Consider the following 17,216-nt stretch of genomic DNA (forward strand, 5'->3'; position numbering starts at 1 on the left):
CAAGTCAGAAATTAACAGGCTAGGGGTTGAACTAATAATCTGACATGGTTTGATCATCATTTGGTTTATTCTTATTACTCATTTACCTTTTTATTTACAAATGTAAACAGATTAAGGGGCACCTGGGTGGCTCAGTGATTGAGCATCTGCCTTTGGCTCAGGTTGTGATCCTCGGGTCCTGGGATCGAGTCCCACATCAGGGTCCCTACAAGGGAGCCTGCCTCTTCCCCTGCCTATGTCTCTGCCTCTCTCTGTGTGTCTCTCATGAATAAATAAATAAAATCTTTAAAAAAAATAAACAATTAAAATTCTACTTTTAGATGGTAAAATAGAGCTATTAATGGAAGAGATAGATCCACACATTTGCTATATCTCTGGACATTTATCTTGCTTTAAATGCTAGTCTTTTGTGCTTTGAACCTCTTACTGAGCAGTGAATGTTTATCTGTGCACAATCCATTTCTCTTCCTGCTGAGATTTTCTTTTAGAGTCAATGGTGCCATCACTGAACAATTCTGAATGTGCTTCATTAGGTATCTTTGTTCTGCATGGAGTATTTTCAGAGATCACACTTGGACTTTTGGCTCCTACAGCTTCTCCTGAAGCTGTTAAAATTCCACCAGGTTGGTTCACCATAACTTTGCATCTTTTTCAATGAAGTGCAAGGTAGTTTCAAGCATTTCTATAAGGTCCATCAGCACTGAGAACCACTTGTTTTTCTTTCATCTTGTAGATGATTTGTTGAGTTTTTACTATGGCCTGAGTCTTTTTCTGATAGTCCCTAAGTCAATTTTAATAAAAGTCTAACACCCCTGATATCTCCTATCAAAGTCTGTGTCACCTTCTGTTTATTCAGTAACTCAGTAAGTTATCAGTACGATAATTCCCTCTCCTGTAACATTTCCTTGAAGGTCTTCATGTACAAGTACATTCAGGATGACCAAATCAACAGCACAAAATACTGGATTTCCTCCATACAGTATTACTGTATCCCAGAGCTGCTGACAGCCTATGCAATTTCTTTGGTTGCTACCACTCATTCCATTGGTCGGCTATTGTCCATTGGTTTTCTCATTTTGACAATGTCCAGAATAAAGTTCTAGCCATGTATTTGGAAGCTCCAGAAGTATTTCTCAGCTTGTCTAAAGCCTCAGCTTAATTTTTAGTTAATTAAAATTTAAAGCATGATAGATAAACCTAATTATTCTTATTTCTCATCCTTTAATAATGTAAAGTAGTATAGCTTTGTGTTATCAATATCATTTAGGTTACAACTGTTTTAGGCATAGAAGATAAGTTTTATTATTTTGAATTTGAGACCTAAATTTGGGAAAGGTAAAGATTAAAAAAGATTTTCAGAGGAAAAAGATATAAACATAAGCCATAGGTCTCCAAATATAAGTTATAATATTCAATATGTAAGGAATAGTATACATAATATTGTAAAACACAAAACACACATGCACATATGCACTCAGCAATAAGTGACTATAATATTATGCACTTCTAACTTTTACAAAAATCAATGACAATTATAAAAGGTAATTTACAAATATGTCAAAAAGCACAGAGAATTAAAAATATATTTATTATAAAAATAATTCCATTACTTGGGCATGGAACAACCAGTATTTAACAAAGAGAATGCTCAAATTCTGCTTCATTTTTATTTGCATATTGTACATTTAACAGTTTGTGGTAAAAGAGTTACAATCCTTTTTTACCCCTTATGAATGAACCTATTATATATAATTAGCCAATTTTCTTAATTATTAAATATATTTCATTGCTTCCATCTCATTATTTTTACTTCACAAAATTAATTTCATTCATACCCTCTGTGCTTATTGTACAGCTTCAACAATATTTCATTGTTTACTATTATATTTAGAAACAACCACACCTGTCTTCCTTTAAAAGAAAATATTTCCTTTTTATCTCTCTTCTTGTCTTAGATAAGCAATAAATATCCATTTTTCTACATATGTACCCTGATATCTTACATACTTTTTTTTTTTACATTTCTTCAAAATGAAAAGATATGTAACATGACCCAAACACATTTATATGTCTTTTTAGTTGAAGGTTACTCTATAATGTGTTACATATGAGCACAGATTATATTTTCTATGAATATAATTTATCATTAATTTTAGCTTAGATCTTACAGTTAATAAGAATCTTGAACTTATTAAGTTTACATGATTGTGTTTATCCTTATGGCTTAAACAAGGTAAGAACTTTATAAGAATGAACTCCTTTAAAAGGCTTTCTTGACTCCTAACTCTGGGAAATGAACTAGGAGTGGTGGAAGGGGAGGTGGGCAGGGGGTGGGTGGGGGTGACTGGGTGGCAGGCACTGAGGTAGGCACTTGACGGGATGAGCACTGGGTGTTATTCTGTATGTTGACAAATTGAACACCAACAAAAATAAATTTATTATTAAAAAAAATTTTAAAGGCTTTCTTTATGACAGTTTTTCTTAGATGAACACAGAATTTTGTGGTTTATAAAACATTCTTAGAAACAAAATATTTCGATTCATACATAAATACGGAAATTTAGAATTAAAATAATAAAATATATTTTTTAATTTAATTTTTATTTTTTAAGATCTACTCTCAGCAACTTTTGAGTATAAAATACAGGATTGTTAACCATAGTCACCATGCTGTACATTAAATCCTCAGAATTTATTCATCTTATAACTGGACATTTGTATCTTTGACAACCTTTGCCTTATACCCCTGCCACTGGCAACCACCAATCTGCACTCTCCTTCTAGGAGATCTATTTATTTAGATGACACATATAGGTGAAATCTATAGTATCTCTTTCTCTTTCTGGTTTATTTTACTTAGCATAATGCCCTCAAGGGGCCATCCAGGTCCATCCAGTTGTCACAAATGGCAGAAGAACCTTCTTTGTATGGCTGAATAGTATTCCATTGTGTGTGTGTGTGTGTGTGTGTGTGTGTGTGTGTATCAGAAATCCTTCGTGAATTGATAGACTCTTAGGTTGTTTTCATGTTTTGGCTTGTAAAGAATGCTGCAGTAAACAAAGGAGTGCAGATATCTCTTCAAAAATAATGATTCGTTTTCTTTTAGATATATACCCAGAAGTGGGATTGCTAGACCATATGGCAATTCTATTTTTATTTTTTTGAGAGACATCTGTAATATTTTCCATAGTGGCTGTACCCTTTATGTTCCTACCAACTCTGTACAAGTGTTCCCTTTGCTTCACATCCTTACCAGCCCTTGTCATCTCTTGTCTTTTTGATAATAACTATTCTAATAGATGTGAGGTGATATTATGATTTTGCTTTGCATTTTCCCGATGATTAATAATGTTGAGAACCTTTTCATATATCTGTTGACCATTTGATTATCTTTGGAAAAATGTCTATTCTGACATTTTCTGATGATTAATAATGTTGAGAACCTTTTCATGTATCTGTTGACCATTTGATTACCTTTGGAAAAATGTCTATTCTGGTCCTTTGCCCATTTTTTAAACAATTTGCCTGAGTTCTGCCATTGAGTGTAATGATATTTTTACAGAAATGGAAAAAAATAATTCTAAAATTTGCATGGTAACACAAAAGACCCCTAATAGTCAATGAAATCCTGAGAATAAAGCTAGAGATATCACACTTCCTGATTTTAAACTACATTACAAAGTTATAGTAATCAAAAAAGTATGATACTGGCATAAAAACTGACTAATATTTGACAATACTCAGTGGATAAAAGATTGAGTCCAGTCAATAAGTGGTGTTGGAAGAGCTGGATATTCACATGCAAAAATATGAAACTGACCCATATCTGCACCACTCACAAAATTCCTCAAAATGGATTAAAGACTTAAATGTAAGACACAAAACCATTAAATGTAAAACCTGAAATCCTAGGAGAAAATGAAAGGAAAAAGCTCTTTGACACCGTTCTTGGCAAGCATTTAATGGATCTAAGAGCAAAAGCATAAGCAACAAAAGCAAAACTAAACAAGTGGGACTACATCAAACTGAAAAGCTTCTGCATAGCAATAGCTATGATCAACAAAATGAAAAGGCAACCTGTGTAATGGAAGAAAATATTTATGGAAGCATATATCTGATAAGGGGTTAGTATCTAGAATATATAAAGAATTCTTACAATTATTAGTTTTATATAAAGTAGAATATTATTTACACTGTGATAAAATTAGGAAGAAGACAAAGAGTTGTTTTAAAATATATTAATAACTCTTATTTTTAAAAAGGGCCTTCTACTTATCAAAAATATTAAATTAACTTTTGTTAACACATATTATAAATCCCTGTATTCACAAATTGTATTTTAAAAGACTCTTTAAATTACATTTATATGTTCTGAGTATCATACTTTTCTCCTTATGTCTAACCAAGACTAAGGCTATTAGCTTAATTCACTGAACTCTAGAATATTTTTTTGAGGGAGGGAGGGGAAGTGGGAAAGGGAGAGAGAATCCATGCCCAGCATGGATCCTGATGTAGGGCTCAATCTTACAACCTTGAGATCATAACCTGAGCTGAAATCAAGAATTGGACGACTAACCCAATAAGCCACCCAGGTGACCCTAGAATATATTTTTACAAAACACAAATTTATTATCTAGCCTTTTACAGAGCTGTCTTAGGAAGGGGGAAAAAGCTTTATTTAGAAGAGTCAAAATATGTGAAGCATTCAAAGTTAAACTTATTTTTTAAATTTCCTTATCTTTTTATTTTAGATTTATATAAATCCTAAAAAATATATCAATTCAAATTTAAGCTCCAACAGATTGTAAGAGACCTTAAAATCTGATTCATTGAATGCTTTTTTTATGGAGCCTCTCAAATGAACAAATTTGTTCATATCAAAAGTTCCTCTGTCACTACAATTCCAAATTGCCCTTATTGAAATTATGCCAGCTAGAGAGATTTGCATGTTAGTTAGGATTGTAATATGAAACATGAAGAAAGCAGATTTTTGGTGTAGAAAGAACACAGATTTAAAAAAAAAAAAAGCACATAACAGCAATAGTCAATAAGGACATAGTCGTGAAATCACGAAATCAGAACCTGGCTAAAGACTAGCAGCTCGAAGATGTGTCTAGTCCTGGCTGAGGGAATTAAGTAAAATATTTTCAGAAACATAAAGAAAATACTGAGGAATGTCCTTATATTGTTTTGAAAGGTAAATTGATGTAACATTTGTCTGAAGGACACTAGTGTGACACACCCTGTGACATGAGATTTGGAAACTGTCAGCTTCTAATTCACTTGAGAGGCCAGTTTTTCTGAACTCTGTCTTCTGTCCTTTGAACTTCAACTTATAAAACCAGGGGTCAGCAACTTACTGTGAGCAGCAGGCTAAGTCCAGACCAACATCTGTACAGATAAAGTTTTATTGGAGCACAGCCTCGTGCATTTATTACATATTGTCTATGACTGTTTTCATGTTGCAATACAGATTTGATTTGCAGCAAAGGCTGCCTGACTCACAGAGTCTAAAATATTTACTATCTGACCTTTTTCAGAAAGCCATTTGTTGAACCTTGTTAAGAGATATAAACCTTATAGATAATAGACAAGTAGGAGAATGGGTGGTGGCAAATGAGTGGTGTGGGAAGATCCACACAAGGGAAAATGTCTACAAATTTGACCGATGACAAGGAAGTCCAGAGAGATACTTTTCTCAGGAAAGAAGAAAACCAAATATTGAGAACTCTGTAAAATAATTGGAGCTCATGTTAAAAATAAAACTTCATACTCATGGAGACACTGGCCCTCAGCAGAGGGAAACTCCAAGTATCTCAGATGTGCACACTTCCACGGGGTTGAGCTTCCTGTTAGCATCCTTGAGGGATTGGCCAAATCTTACTGGGTACTCTGCTTGCTAGGCTTCCCCAGTCTAAGACCATTAGGGACACTCTACTGTTAAGTTAATTAGCTTGATAAAGCAAAGGAAAATGAAAACCACGAGGATTCCTAAAATGGGGAGTCAGGGAAGATTATTTTATAGCATGTTGGAAGCTGAAATAAGCCATAGGATGATATTCACGGGGAGTGAATGGATTTTATAAAATAAGGAGTTCCTGGAAGATGAGTGGTGTTACCTTTAAAATATTTCTGTCTCTATATAGTTACTCTGAGAGTAGTTGGTCTGTGTGTTAGCTTCGGGTGTTTGTATCTAAATAAACTGATGTTAGAGGGCTTGGGCTTAGCTCATCTTGCACGTCATGCTTGTGTACATCCTCTTACAGTTTTGGAAATACGGTTTCACTTAAGGTTCAGTATAAGAACATGCATTGGAGTAATAATCACCACACTCAGGTTTGTAGGAAAATATATAATTGAGAATAGGTACAGCTTCTATTTGTACTTTTCTTACATTGGTACAGCTTAGTTTATATTTTTTGTAAGATGCCTTTCCTCCCGTGGCCTGTGAACAAACACTGATGAGAGCTGAGTGGAGTTACCAAACACTAAATGCTCCTGCTAAGATCTCTCCCTCTGTCTTCCCCACCCCTGACATATTCAACATTATTCCACTACTGCTCTGCTTTAAACTCCAGGGAGATTTTCATTGTTCTTTTTATTTAGCCTGTTGCCTCCAGAAGCCCAGGTCTCCCTAGGTATGTATTATGTTTCAGCCTATAGAACGTGAGTTCACAATACTTTTCCACATGATCATTTCTTACAGCCTAAGTGCCAACTCATTTTACTCATTTCTTTTTAAAGTTGGTACCCCCTGTTTTGGTAGCAGGGGCTAGGGCACATGTCCTATTCCCAAGATTTCTGTTGTTGATTATTCATTCAAACACTAATGTAGGTACTGCTGTGAACAGATTTTACAGCTGTAATAAAATCTCAAACCAATTGGCCTTAAGATAAAAGAGATTATCCATCTTTCTAGGTGGAATTGACTCAGTCAGGTAAGCCCTTTAAAAGCAGTTTTCTCTGGATGCAGAAAGGAGACAGAGATATTGAAATTGAGAGAAGAATTTGAAGTGCTGTTGCTGCTTTTGGAGGTGGACTGGGTCATGAGCCAGGAGCAGCCACAAGGAGCGAAGCATGATCCTTAGCTGATAGTCAATAAAGAAATGAGGACCCCAGTCCCACAACTGCAAGATGAACTCCGCTAATGGCATGAATGATCTTGGATGTAGATTATTTCCCAGAGAGTACAGATAAGAGCCAACCTCTGCCAACATCTCGTTTTTCCAATGTTGTAAGAACCTAAGTAGAGGTCCCAGCCAATACCAGTCAGACTTGTGACCTACAGAACCAAAATAATAAATGGGTGATGTTTTCAGCTGTTGTGAAAATAGAGCTATTTCCCCCCATTTTGTTCATTGTTATATTGTTAGTGCCTAGAACTGTGCCTGGCATATAAGAAACACCTCAGAAATAATTTCAAGTAACCTGCTAAACCAAACACTGTGAATAGTTTGGGACTATTTTAATCTGTAGATTCACTTTAGATATTTAGCTGTAAATCCAGATGAGTAAAGGATTAAAGGTTAAATGTATGAAGAATAGTCCATCGAAAAATTTTACATGGTCTCTGGTAACATTTTTAAAAAATTATAAAAGACATCACTTACACTTACAAGTGTTTATTTTTTTAGGATGAATTGATTATCAGACACTGAATACTTGATTTAATGCATGTTTGGTGCACTTTATGTGACACAAATTAATTTGCAATAGAGGCAGGAAACCTATCTCTAAGGTAATTAGTCATGGTCAAATCTTAATTATCTCCTTAAATAGGAAAACAGGCTTATCAAGATATCTACTGTGGTATTCTTGAGTAGTACTCTCTCTTATTTGTTAATAACCCTTTCCACTAAAATAATAAAAAGATATTCTATGATATATATTTTAACAGATGAACCTTGAAATAGTGACACCCATTTCTGAACACCTCTAATGTCTGTATTCCTTCCAATCACAATACAGGGTGCTTTTGTCTCTATACATGAGGAAAATGGGCTTCAGAGATATCAGGTAACTAGCTTAAGGTCAGAAAAGTTGCCTAAGATTCCAGCCCAGGTAGACACATAACTGAGGTTCCATGTTTGTCCTATTCTGACACACTGTCAATCAGTTATGTTTTATTAAATGCATCAATAATTATTGTGAATATATATGAATTTACATCCATGTCTGCATATTTGCACCGTGTTTGTAACCAATTTATTGAATTTTTTTTTTTTAATTTACTTATGATAGTCACAGAGAGAGAGAGAGAGAGGCAGAGACACAGGCAGAGGGAGAAGCAGGCTCCATGCACCGGGAGCCTGATGTGGGATTCGATCCCGGGTCTCCAGGATCGCGCCCTGGGCCAAAGGCAGGCGCTAAACCGCTGCGCCGCCCAGGGATCCCCCAATTTATTGAATATTAACAAGAAATGATCATCATTTTCCTAGATACTGATTTTACCTTGGAAACTTTGTTAGAAGTCCTGGATTGCATGAACTTTTGTCATGAGAGCAATAGTCAAATCTGCAAAACAAGTTGAAAAACGAGTTAAGTTGGATCAACAAATAGACTAAATAATCTTGAAGCAACCAATTATCAGTCACTTGACATTTCTTTTTCTTTCTTTCCGTACACATTTGTTGAGAGTACATCATGTGCTTGGCATTGTACTCTATGCTAAATTCAGCATGACATTTGTCCTTGGTATTTTGGGAGCTTTGACAGAGGGATTTGAGGTGATATATTGTCAGAGACCTGAAGCTGAAAGATGAGTAGGTGTTAGCCTTAAGAAGGGCCGTTTAGAGGGAAAAAAGAGAGCAAAAGTGTGGGAATATTCTAGATGAGAGAAAGTAAATAGTAAGGACTGAAAATTAAGCAGAGCTTTTTTTTTTTTTTTTTTTTTTTTTAACTGAAAGAAGTGCACTGTTGTTGAATGTTAGAGTCCATTGTGTGCGATAGGAGCACATAGAGGCAGAGATTTAAAAAGGATGTGTATGCAGTGGCTTCTAGGTCACATTAATATAGTTGAAATTTATGTGGTGCTGCTGAAGGGAATGCAATGAGTAGGTTTTTTATTTGTTCATTCACTCATTCAATAATATTCATTAAAGGTTTGCTTCGTGCGCTGTGTGCCAGGTGCTGGCTCATGGGTTAGGAACTAGACTGCAGTGAATTTGTCATTGTCAGGGTCCTTTCCCTCATGGAGCTTATTATCTGGATTGATGGTTTTGAAAGGTCATTCCGCTGCAACATAAATAATAAACTGTAGCAAGGGAAGACCAGATAGAAGAAGCTGGAGTAGAAAGCAAACAGGGATGATTGTCTGAGCTGAGGGTTCAGGATCCAGCAACAGGGAAGTCATTGGTAGCAGAAATGGGGATATATTGGATGGAGGAGACATTTAGACCCCAACTTCTTTTTGTAAAGTTAGAATGAGGTAGAGGGCAGGGACTGTATGTCTTTATCACTGTATTTCTTGTCTTTGTCTACTAATTTAACCTTGACTCTCCATCATCATCTTTGCCAGATCATTGATTGCAAGCATTCATGATTTTAGAGTGTGCCCAGTATATCTGCTTAACCTACAAATGGGACTAAATTCGAGGGTTTGGGATATATTTTCCTCATTTTTAATAGTCACAGTTAAGTATAATTTTCTGAATAATGAACCTTAACTTTTTGGACTTTTTTCTTTTCAGCGTTATAGGGATAGTCACATTCAATTAAATACTGCATGGCATATTAATGAATGGTTAGTGAATCTCTCCCCCAAATATCTACTAATCTACTCAAAAATGTATAAGATGGTCACTTCCCAAATTGACAACCTGCTTTAGAAACTATTTGTGCAATTCCTTTTTTTCTACTGTGCAATTTGTTCTTGTATTGACAGGTTTGCTCTATAATATTTCATTTGTAAATGCTGCCACTCACTCACAGTTTTTAAAACAAAAAGCTCAAATTGTTATTTGAGCTTTCTTCCCTACCCTTGAAGGAGAAAGTAAATAAATTGGCTCCTTTTCTGATTTTCTTAGTTTTTAAAGCTGTATTAAGTTTATAAAGTACATGCTTTTAAAATTATGTTTTTGGTTTGGAAAAAGGAAATATGTTCAATAATTTGTTTAATAATTTTCTAAATATTAAAGTTGGAATATAATTATAATTTGCAAAACAGTTCATTCTTCCACCACATTCTTGAAACAAAAACATGGGCCCCTTGTTCATATTCTCTGTTTTCAAGTCTTCATTTTTGGGGGAAAAAATGTATTTAGGCATTGAAAGTTTCCAACTTTATATTTAGATCTGAGAGTAGAAATTTCAGAATAATTTCTATTTTTAAAACTCCTTGACAATTTTAAATATGTCTATGTATAATTTTTATTAGTCATGTTATAGCTTATTAGTACATTTGGTAGAAGTCACAAGGTTGAGTTTGAACATACTTGTATTTAACTTTTCTTATTCTAAAGTTTATTTGTTTTAGTTTGGCTGCCTATTTTTCTAACATGTTATACATTCAAATTTCAATAGCATTATGTTATGGATGATGTAGAAAAAGTTTGGCAATTTTGGAGGAAAAAGGGTAGAATAATTTCTCAAAATTATCATAGTACTTTAAAAGTCTTAACCGTTGTAACATTTAAAGTGTATGACAGAAACATTTGAGATTTCTTAGATCCTAAAGCCACTCCCCTTTTCCAGTTTGATAAACACTTTGTTTATGAAAAATTTCAACCTTATTTACCCAATCCATTTTTTCCAACTTCCTCTTCTTCTTCTTCTTGGCACCATATTGGATAAATGGAAAATTTAGAATAAAAATCCTCAATCAAAACTTCCATTTTTGTGCATTTCATCTTGTGTCAGATAATTCAATATGTATAATTGCTTAAAGCCTACAATAATTAATGTAAGCTAACAGGTACCGTAAAAGATCAAACATTTCAAATTACTAATAAAAACAAGCATTTAGAACTATTCCTATTTAAGCTTTCCACAAAGTTGAGCTTCTCTATTCTATTTTCATCTTGCCTTTAACACGTTGAGGGCAAAATTTGTGAAAGAATCTGAAGTTTTACTTTAGGATATTGATGGATACACATAGATAGATACTAAAGGGTAGGAGGGAAAAAGGTCTTTTCTTCTGGATAGTAATTTCTAAAAGAGTGCATTTCATCTGTTCCTCTGGCATTAGTTCTATGATAAAATATGCCTTGTAGAAGGTTTCTATATAATTCATCAGGCTTTCCTTATAATTTGCAAGATGCCTTATAAATGAAACCTATAATTTATGCTTATGGTTTATGTCAAAGTCAAATATTTTTCTATTACTTTGAAGACTTCTAAATGTTCATTTTCAGCATTAAAATGTCTTATTTTCCCACTCAAAATCATTTCTGCTTTTAATATTCAAGCACATCAGGTGAGTGGCTGTTCTCCAAAGAAATTAACTATGGATTTAAAATTCTTTTTTTTTTTTGCTTGTAAAATCTTAACGGTATCCTGTTGGCTTTATGTAGCCAGACTATAAAATTGACTGATAAACAAGTTGAGAAGTTAATTGTACCTTTACGTGTAAAAATTTATATGGAAAAATCAGGTTTCATCAGCTGTTTAAAGATTGCATTCGTCTTGTCCCTATTGCATGCTCTCGAACCTAGAGGGCGCTGTGACATTAACGAACATCACCATTTCAAGCAGAGATGTTTATAGCTCTTTTTAAGGGCAAGACCATCAGCTCCAATGTGTTTCATGACTGCTATGTATTAATCATTTTGTCTTTCTCTCAGTAAATATCTTTTTCATAATGCTTTAATGAAGTTCTTTCCATAGGCTTTCATCTGAGATAAGTAAAGATGTGAATGTGAATGCATGGACATATTTATGGAAAGCATTAGCTCATATGTTAAATGCCTCCTGAAGTTTCCTGACAGCACGGCTCTTAATTTTTAACACATATGATAATATATCGTGACAAAAAATCAGTCAACATGAGTCACTAGACATTAAATATTAAAAATTATGGAAAGACTGACTGATAACTTGCGTTGACATTCTGGAGAAGCACACATTTTGTCACATGCCAGAAAAATGCAAACCAGTATATTTAGTCTGAGTGATGCACAATATTTCTGGCAATACATAAAATAGCTCCAGTTAATTATTATGTTGGTCATTCCAAGAAAAAGAAGGTTGTTTAAAACATAGTGATTTTGAAATGCATTGATCTTTAAATTTTTATCTAGCTGGTTTGAAAATAGAGGTATCTGATCAAAGAACATAGTGTTCATGTGGATGTTTTCTAAAGTGAGAACAATTAGAAGAGAGGTACCAAATTCTCAGTTTGGAATACTATTCGCTTCTCTCCTTCCAGCTCTTAATGTTTCGCTCCTTCTTAAATGCTGACTTTACATGCTGCCACCTGCACTGCTGCTTTCCTATGGCAAAATACTCAGAGATTGGCCCAGCTTCTGGGAATGAGCCTTAGCATACAGAATATATTATTGAAATGTTTAGGCAGTATGGCTATCGATTATCATCTGCCTTTACGTATAATTGGTAGGCCAAAAAATAATTGTAAACAGCACACGTATCGAGAGATTTAAATGTGTTTGTGCCTTTAGACACTTTAATCCCATTATTTAGAATCTCTACTCAAAATGTTCTGAGACAGTAAAGATAGTTTTATGCAAGAAAAAAAAAGAAGAAAATACTTTTGCAATTCTGGAATCATCACAAATAATTAAGAATGGTATACAACTCAATGTGGTATTCTAGAGATAATATATATTATATATACGTGTGTAGGTAATATCACATTATGCATATATGGGCACGTGTGTATAGTAGTTAAAGCACAGATTCTGCTTAAATGCTACCTACTAGAGAGGGTCCAGTAACTGCATCTATTAAAGTTATCATTTCCATCTCATCACTCCAATTTCGTATTTTTTTGAATTTTTTAAAATCGTTTTTATAATAAACATAAATTATATCTACTGAAATGTGAATGTCTGTCTTCTCTACTGGAGTATAATTCTACCGAAGTATGAGCTTTGTCTGTTGGCTCTTTATGTTGCTTGCCCCTAGAATATAAGACTAGTCAATTAGGGACGCCTGGGTGGCTCATCAGTTGAGCATCCGCCTTTGGCTCAGGATGTGATCCCAGGATCCGAGATGGAGTCTCACATCGGGCTCCCAGCATGGAGCCTACATCTCCCTCTGCCTGTGTTTCTGCCTCTCTCTTTTCCTTTCTCATGAATAAATAAATAAAGTCTTTAAAAAAAAAAAAGACTAGTCAACTAATACATGTTAAGCAGCTGAATGATTATGACTGAACTCAGATGAAATTTTTGTGCGAAAAATTTTGATACTATGTCCATGATAACTAGGCAAACTGGTATCATCTACAGATAACATCAATCAAACACACATACTTTATAAGTCACAGTACTATTAATATAATTTTCCAGTATTTACAGACTGTGCCTAAGGGCAGGATTGAGCTGGATATCATCAATGGATCATGGAGCTACTAGGGAGGGTCAGTGTAAGCATCAAAGTGAAAATAAAAATTAAAATTACTCTGAAAGCTAAACAATGATTTGTTCCTATTTTAAAGAAGATGAGCATATGTAGAAATAAGGGAGAAAATTACATTCTACATGAACTAACTCTTAATTTATAATACTATTCGGATTATCTGATGACCAGACATTTCCCGAGTTGAAGGATAAGATAGCTACATTTGGATGATGCCACTACAATAAGGTTTCTTATTTTGTCTTCCAGTTAAATTGTGTGAGCTGTGCAAACAAACTGAAAAATGCTAATGCCCAAATGGCTACTCCTGTATATTCATATTTTATGGTCTTTCTTTAGAATAAAACATGTACTATTTTCTCTCTGAGGGAATAGCTCATAAATAACAAAGCCTTTGAGACTACCCTCTTGGACTAAAGAGCCCTCATACCTTTCTATAACAGATAATAGTATCATACAGGATATCAAATAGAAATACAATTATAAACATTATTCCATTGATTCACCACATTCTCAAATCAAAATAGGGCTTTTGTTTCAAAGTGTGATCTCTTGTTCCAGTTCCATTTCAATAACTAAAGCACTCATCAGTGCTTGAAATGTTAAATAATTGAACAACTTTTGATGATGAATGAACATCAAATGTCAAGCCAGTAAATCTTCATAAATGCGTTCAGAGACCTGTGAAGAAGGTGCCACATGCTATGATCTCTTTAAAGATAAGATACTGAGGTTTGAGGAGATTGACTTTGGAACCAGTCAACCTACGTTCAAATCTCAGCTCAATCACACACTAAGAGTGTGATATTTGGCAAGTTACTTAATTCCCTCTGGTCTTAATTCCCTTATAAATAAGATAGGGATTAATAATAATACCCAGACATAGAGGTTATCTTAAGAATGAACTGAACAGAACATCTGACTCATTAAATCTTGTGAAATGTTTTGTTTTTCTTTTTGTTTTGAGAGAGAGAGTGGAGGGGGGCATCAGAGGGAGAAGGAGAGAATCTCAAGCAGGTTCTACACCCAGCCTCATGAGAGCCTAATCCCAAAATCATGATCTGAGCTAAAATCAAGAGTTGGATGCTCATCCAACTAAGCCACTCAGGTGCCTCAGCATATGAAAGGATTTTCAAAAATATATATGTAAATGTATATACATATAGATATATTTTTAATGAGCTATTTTTTCTTTACAGAATTTGCCAATTATTTTGGGAATCTGAGGTTATTTTGATCATTTATGTTATCCAGTGAATTTGAAATATTTCTATATAATGGTTCATTCTCAGTTTTCAGCACCAAAAAAAGAAAAATATTTTATATAAATTGTTCATTAAAATAAATACCTATATGAGCATTACTAAGAGTCAACTTTTAAAGAAAGTCAGTGTTAGAGTCATAAGTTATCCATATTCTGCTGATGACTTGATAAGAAATCCTGGCCTTTACTCTTCAACATATTTCACATGGTGATATTGACATGACCATTGTAAATATTTACTAGCCATACATCATGCCTAATAATGAGAGAAGTGCTCAGAAGGAAGTGGTGGAGGAAATAAGAAATGCTTTTGCCATAGTCATGGTCCCTAAGGTATCAAAGACTTTTCAAAATACAATTTATTTTTCAGAAGTCAGACATAGGTTAATTAAATTAACAGTATTAATGTTATATTTTATGATATTTATTCTCACTTACCAATGAATTTTCAAATGTCTTACCAAAACTGAGGTACTCCTTCATGAAATTTAGTGAGCAGCCTCCTTGGGGAAAACTATCAATTTGCAAGTGTTGTTTTTTTTGGGGGGGTGGGGGAGGGAATACTATGGTCTAATTGGAACTCTAATTGATACCTTGATATTCATGCTTTGGTAAATGGCCTGCTGCTGAAAATAGAAAGGGATTTACATGGATGAAAGTTGCATTATTTATTTTGGTTCTTCATAACATTTTACCCCCTTAACTCTCTTTTTCTACTTCTCTCTTCCTCTCTCTCCTGAACACACACACACACACACACACACACACACACACTCATCTGATGCAAAGTATTCTGAACAAAGAATCTAAATGGTCTATTCTTTGAGAGATAAGCCATGTAAGAGTATAAGGTCAGAAAAATTCAGCACTCTAGAATCAATTTCACACATGAGGCATGATCAGTGCTTGCATGATGTTTGTTGTGAATTAGCTGCAATTGACCATTGGACTCAAGCAGTATTTATTAAAAGCTTCCCCTTCTTTTATTTTACATATACATTCTGCTTTCCAATTGGCTTCATATTATTGACAGTTTTTCTTTGAAACTCAGAACAGGGGACACCTGGGTGGCTCAGTGGTTGAGCATCTGCCTTTGGCACAGGGTGTGATCCTAGAGTCCTGGGATTGAGTCCTGTGTTGGGCTCCTACTTCTCTCTCTGTCTGTGTCTTTGCCTCTCTCTGTGTCTCTCATGAATAAATAAATAAAATCTTTTAAAAAATCAGAACAGGAGTTAAAATCGCAATATGCCTTTGCTATTGGTACTTTGCTAAATGTTGTTTATCTCACATCTTTTGTACTGTGAGAAAAATCTGATGTACAACCGTTAAGTAACTTGCCACAAATACTTTAAGATGAATCTTTCCTGTAGTATCTTCTTTTGCTTTACTTCCCTTGGTTGGTATGTGCCTTCACTCTTCACTCCTGGCAACATTTATTTAGTGTTCCGGCTTCTGTAGGTGGGTTAGATGACTCAGTGCTATCGGAATTTTACTCAGCGGACTCACTGCAAGTTTTTTTGTCAAGATTCTTCTACAATCTTTTTAACAATAAAAAAATTTGATGGCAAAACAGTAAAAAGCTAAAGTTAACCTTATACAAATACGTTCCACAACTTTGCAAAAATTGAGTATATTAAGAGATCATGGGTGGCAAGAAGAAACACTGAAAACCCTGTGGGTGAGACTCGGAAAATATAAGGGCAGGCTCACATCCAGTATCAAGACACAAACAAGTCAAGCCTGCTCTGTCATGGCTGAGGACTAGCTACTACCACCTGTACCCTGACTCTGACCATTCCGATTTATTCATTGGAGACCCGCACTGCCCCTGATGCAGGCACTGCTGCCCTTGAAAACTAGGGATGCTGTCCACTGTTGAAACCACTGCCAGAAATGACTTTCAATAGCAATACTTTCTTGGGCCATTAGCTACAGACTCTCAGGCCAGGGCAGCTGTATGTTTTGGCTAAGCCTAAGGCATATGTCATAAAAGCATATGCTCTAAAAGCAAGTGCCCCCCCAAAAAAAGTACAGGCTTACCTCATTTTATGGCACTTCACTTTATTGCACTTTGCAGCTATTGCACTTCTTACAAATTGGAGGTTTGTGGCAATCCTGCCTGAAGCAACTATTGGTGCCATTTTTCTAACAGCATTTGCTCACTTCATGTCTCCATGTCACATTTTGGTATTCTCAACAGTATTTCGAATTTCGAACTTTTCTTTATTATTTATGTTTGTCATGGTGATCTGTGACCAGTAATCTCTGACATTACTATAGCCATTTTTTTGGGTGTCACAAATCATGCCCACATAAGATGGCAAACTTAATAGATAAATGTTGTGTATGTTCTGATTGCTCCACTGGCCCCCTGTTCCCACATCTTTCTTCCTTTCCTCCAGCCTCCCTTTTTCCTGAC

At 34.8% G+C, this 17,216-nt stretch overlaps 1 pseudogene; it reads right to left on the reverse strand.

The window, feature by feature from the left end:
* Window positions 1-392: 392 nt before the first annotated feature.
* LOC140600494 (ethanolamine-phosphate phospho-lyase pseudogene) lies at window positions 393-16,938 on the reverse strand (annotated as a pseudogene).
* Window positions 16,939-17,216: the final 278 nt, after the last annotated feature.

Source organism: Canis lupus, chromosome 11 (assembly GCF_048164855.1).
Source record: "Canis lupus baileyi chromosome 11, mCanLup2.hap1, whole genome shotgun sequence".
In the NCBI taxonomy this organism is placed as follows: domain Eukaryota; kingdom Metazoa; phylum Chordata; class Mammalia; order Carnivora; family Canidae; genus Canis; species Canis lupus.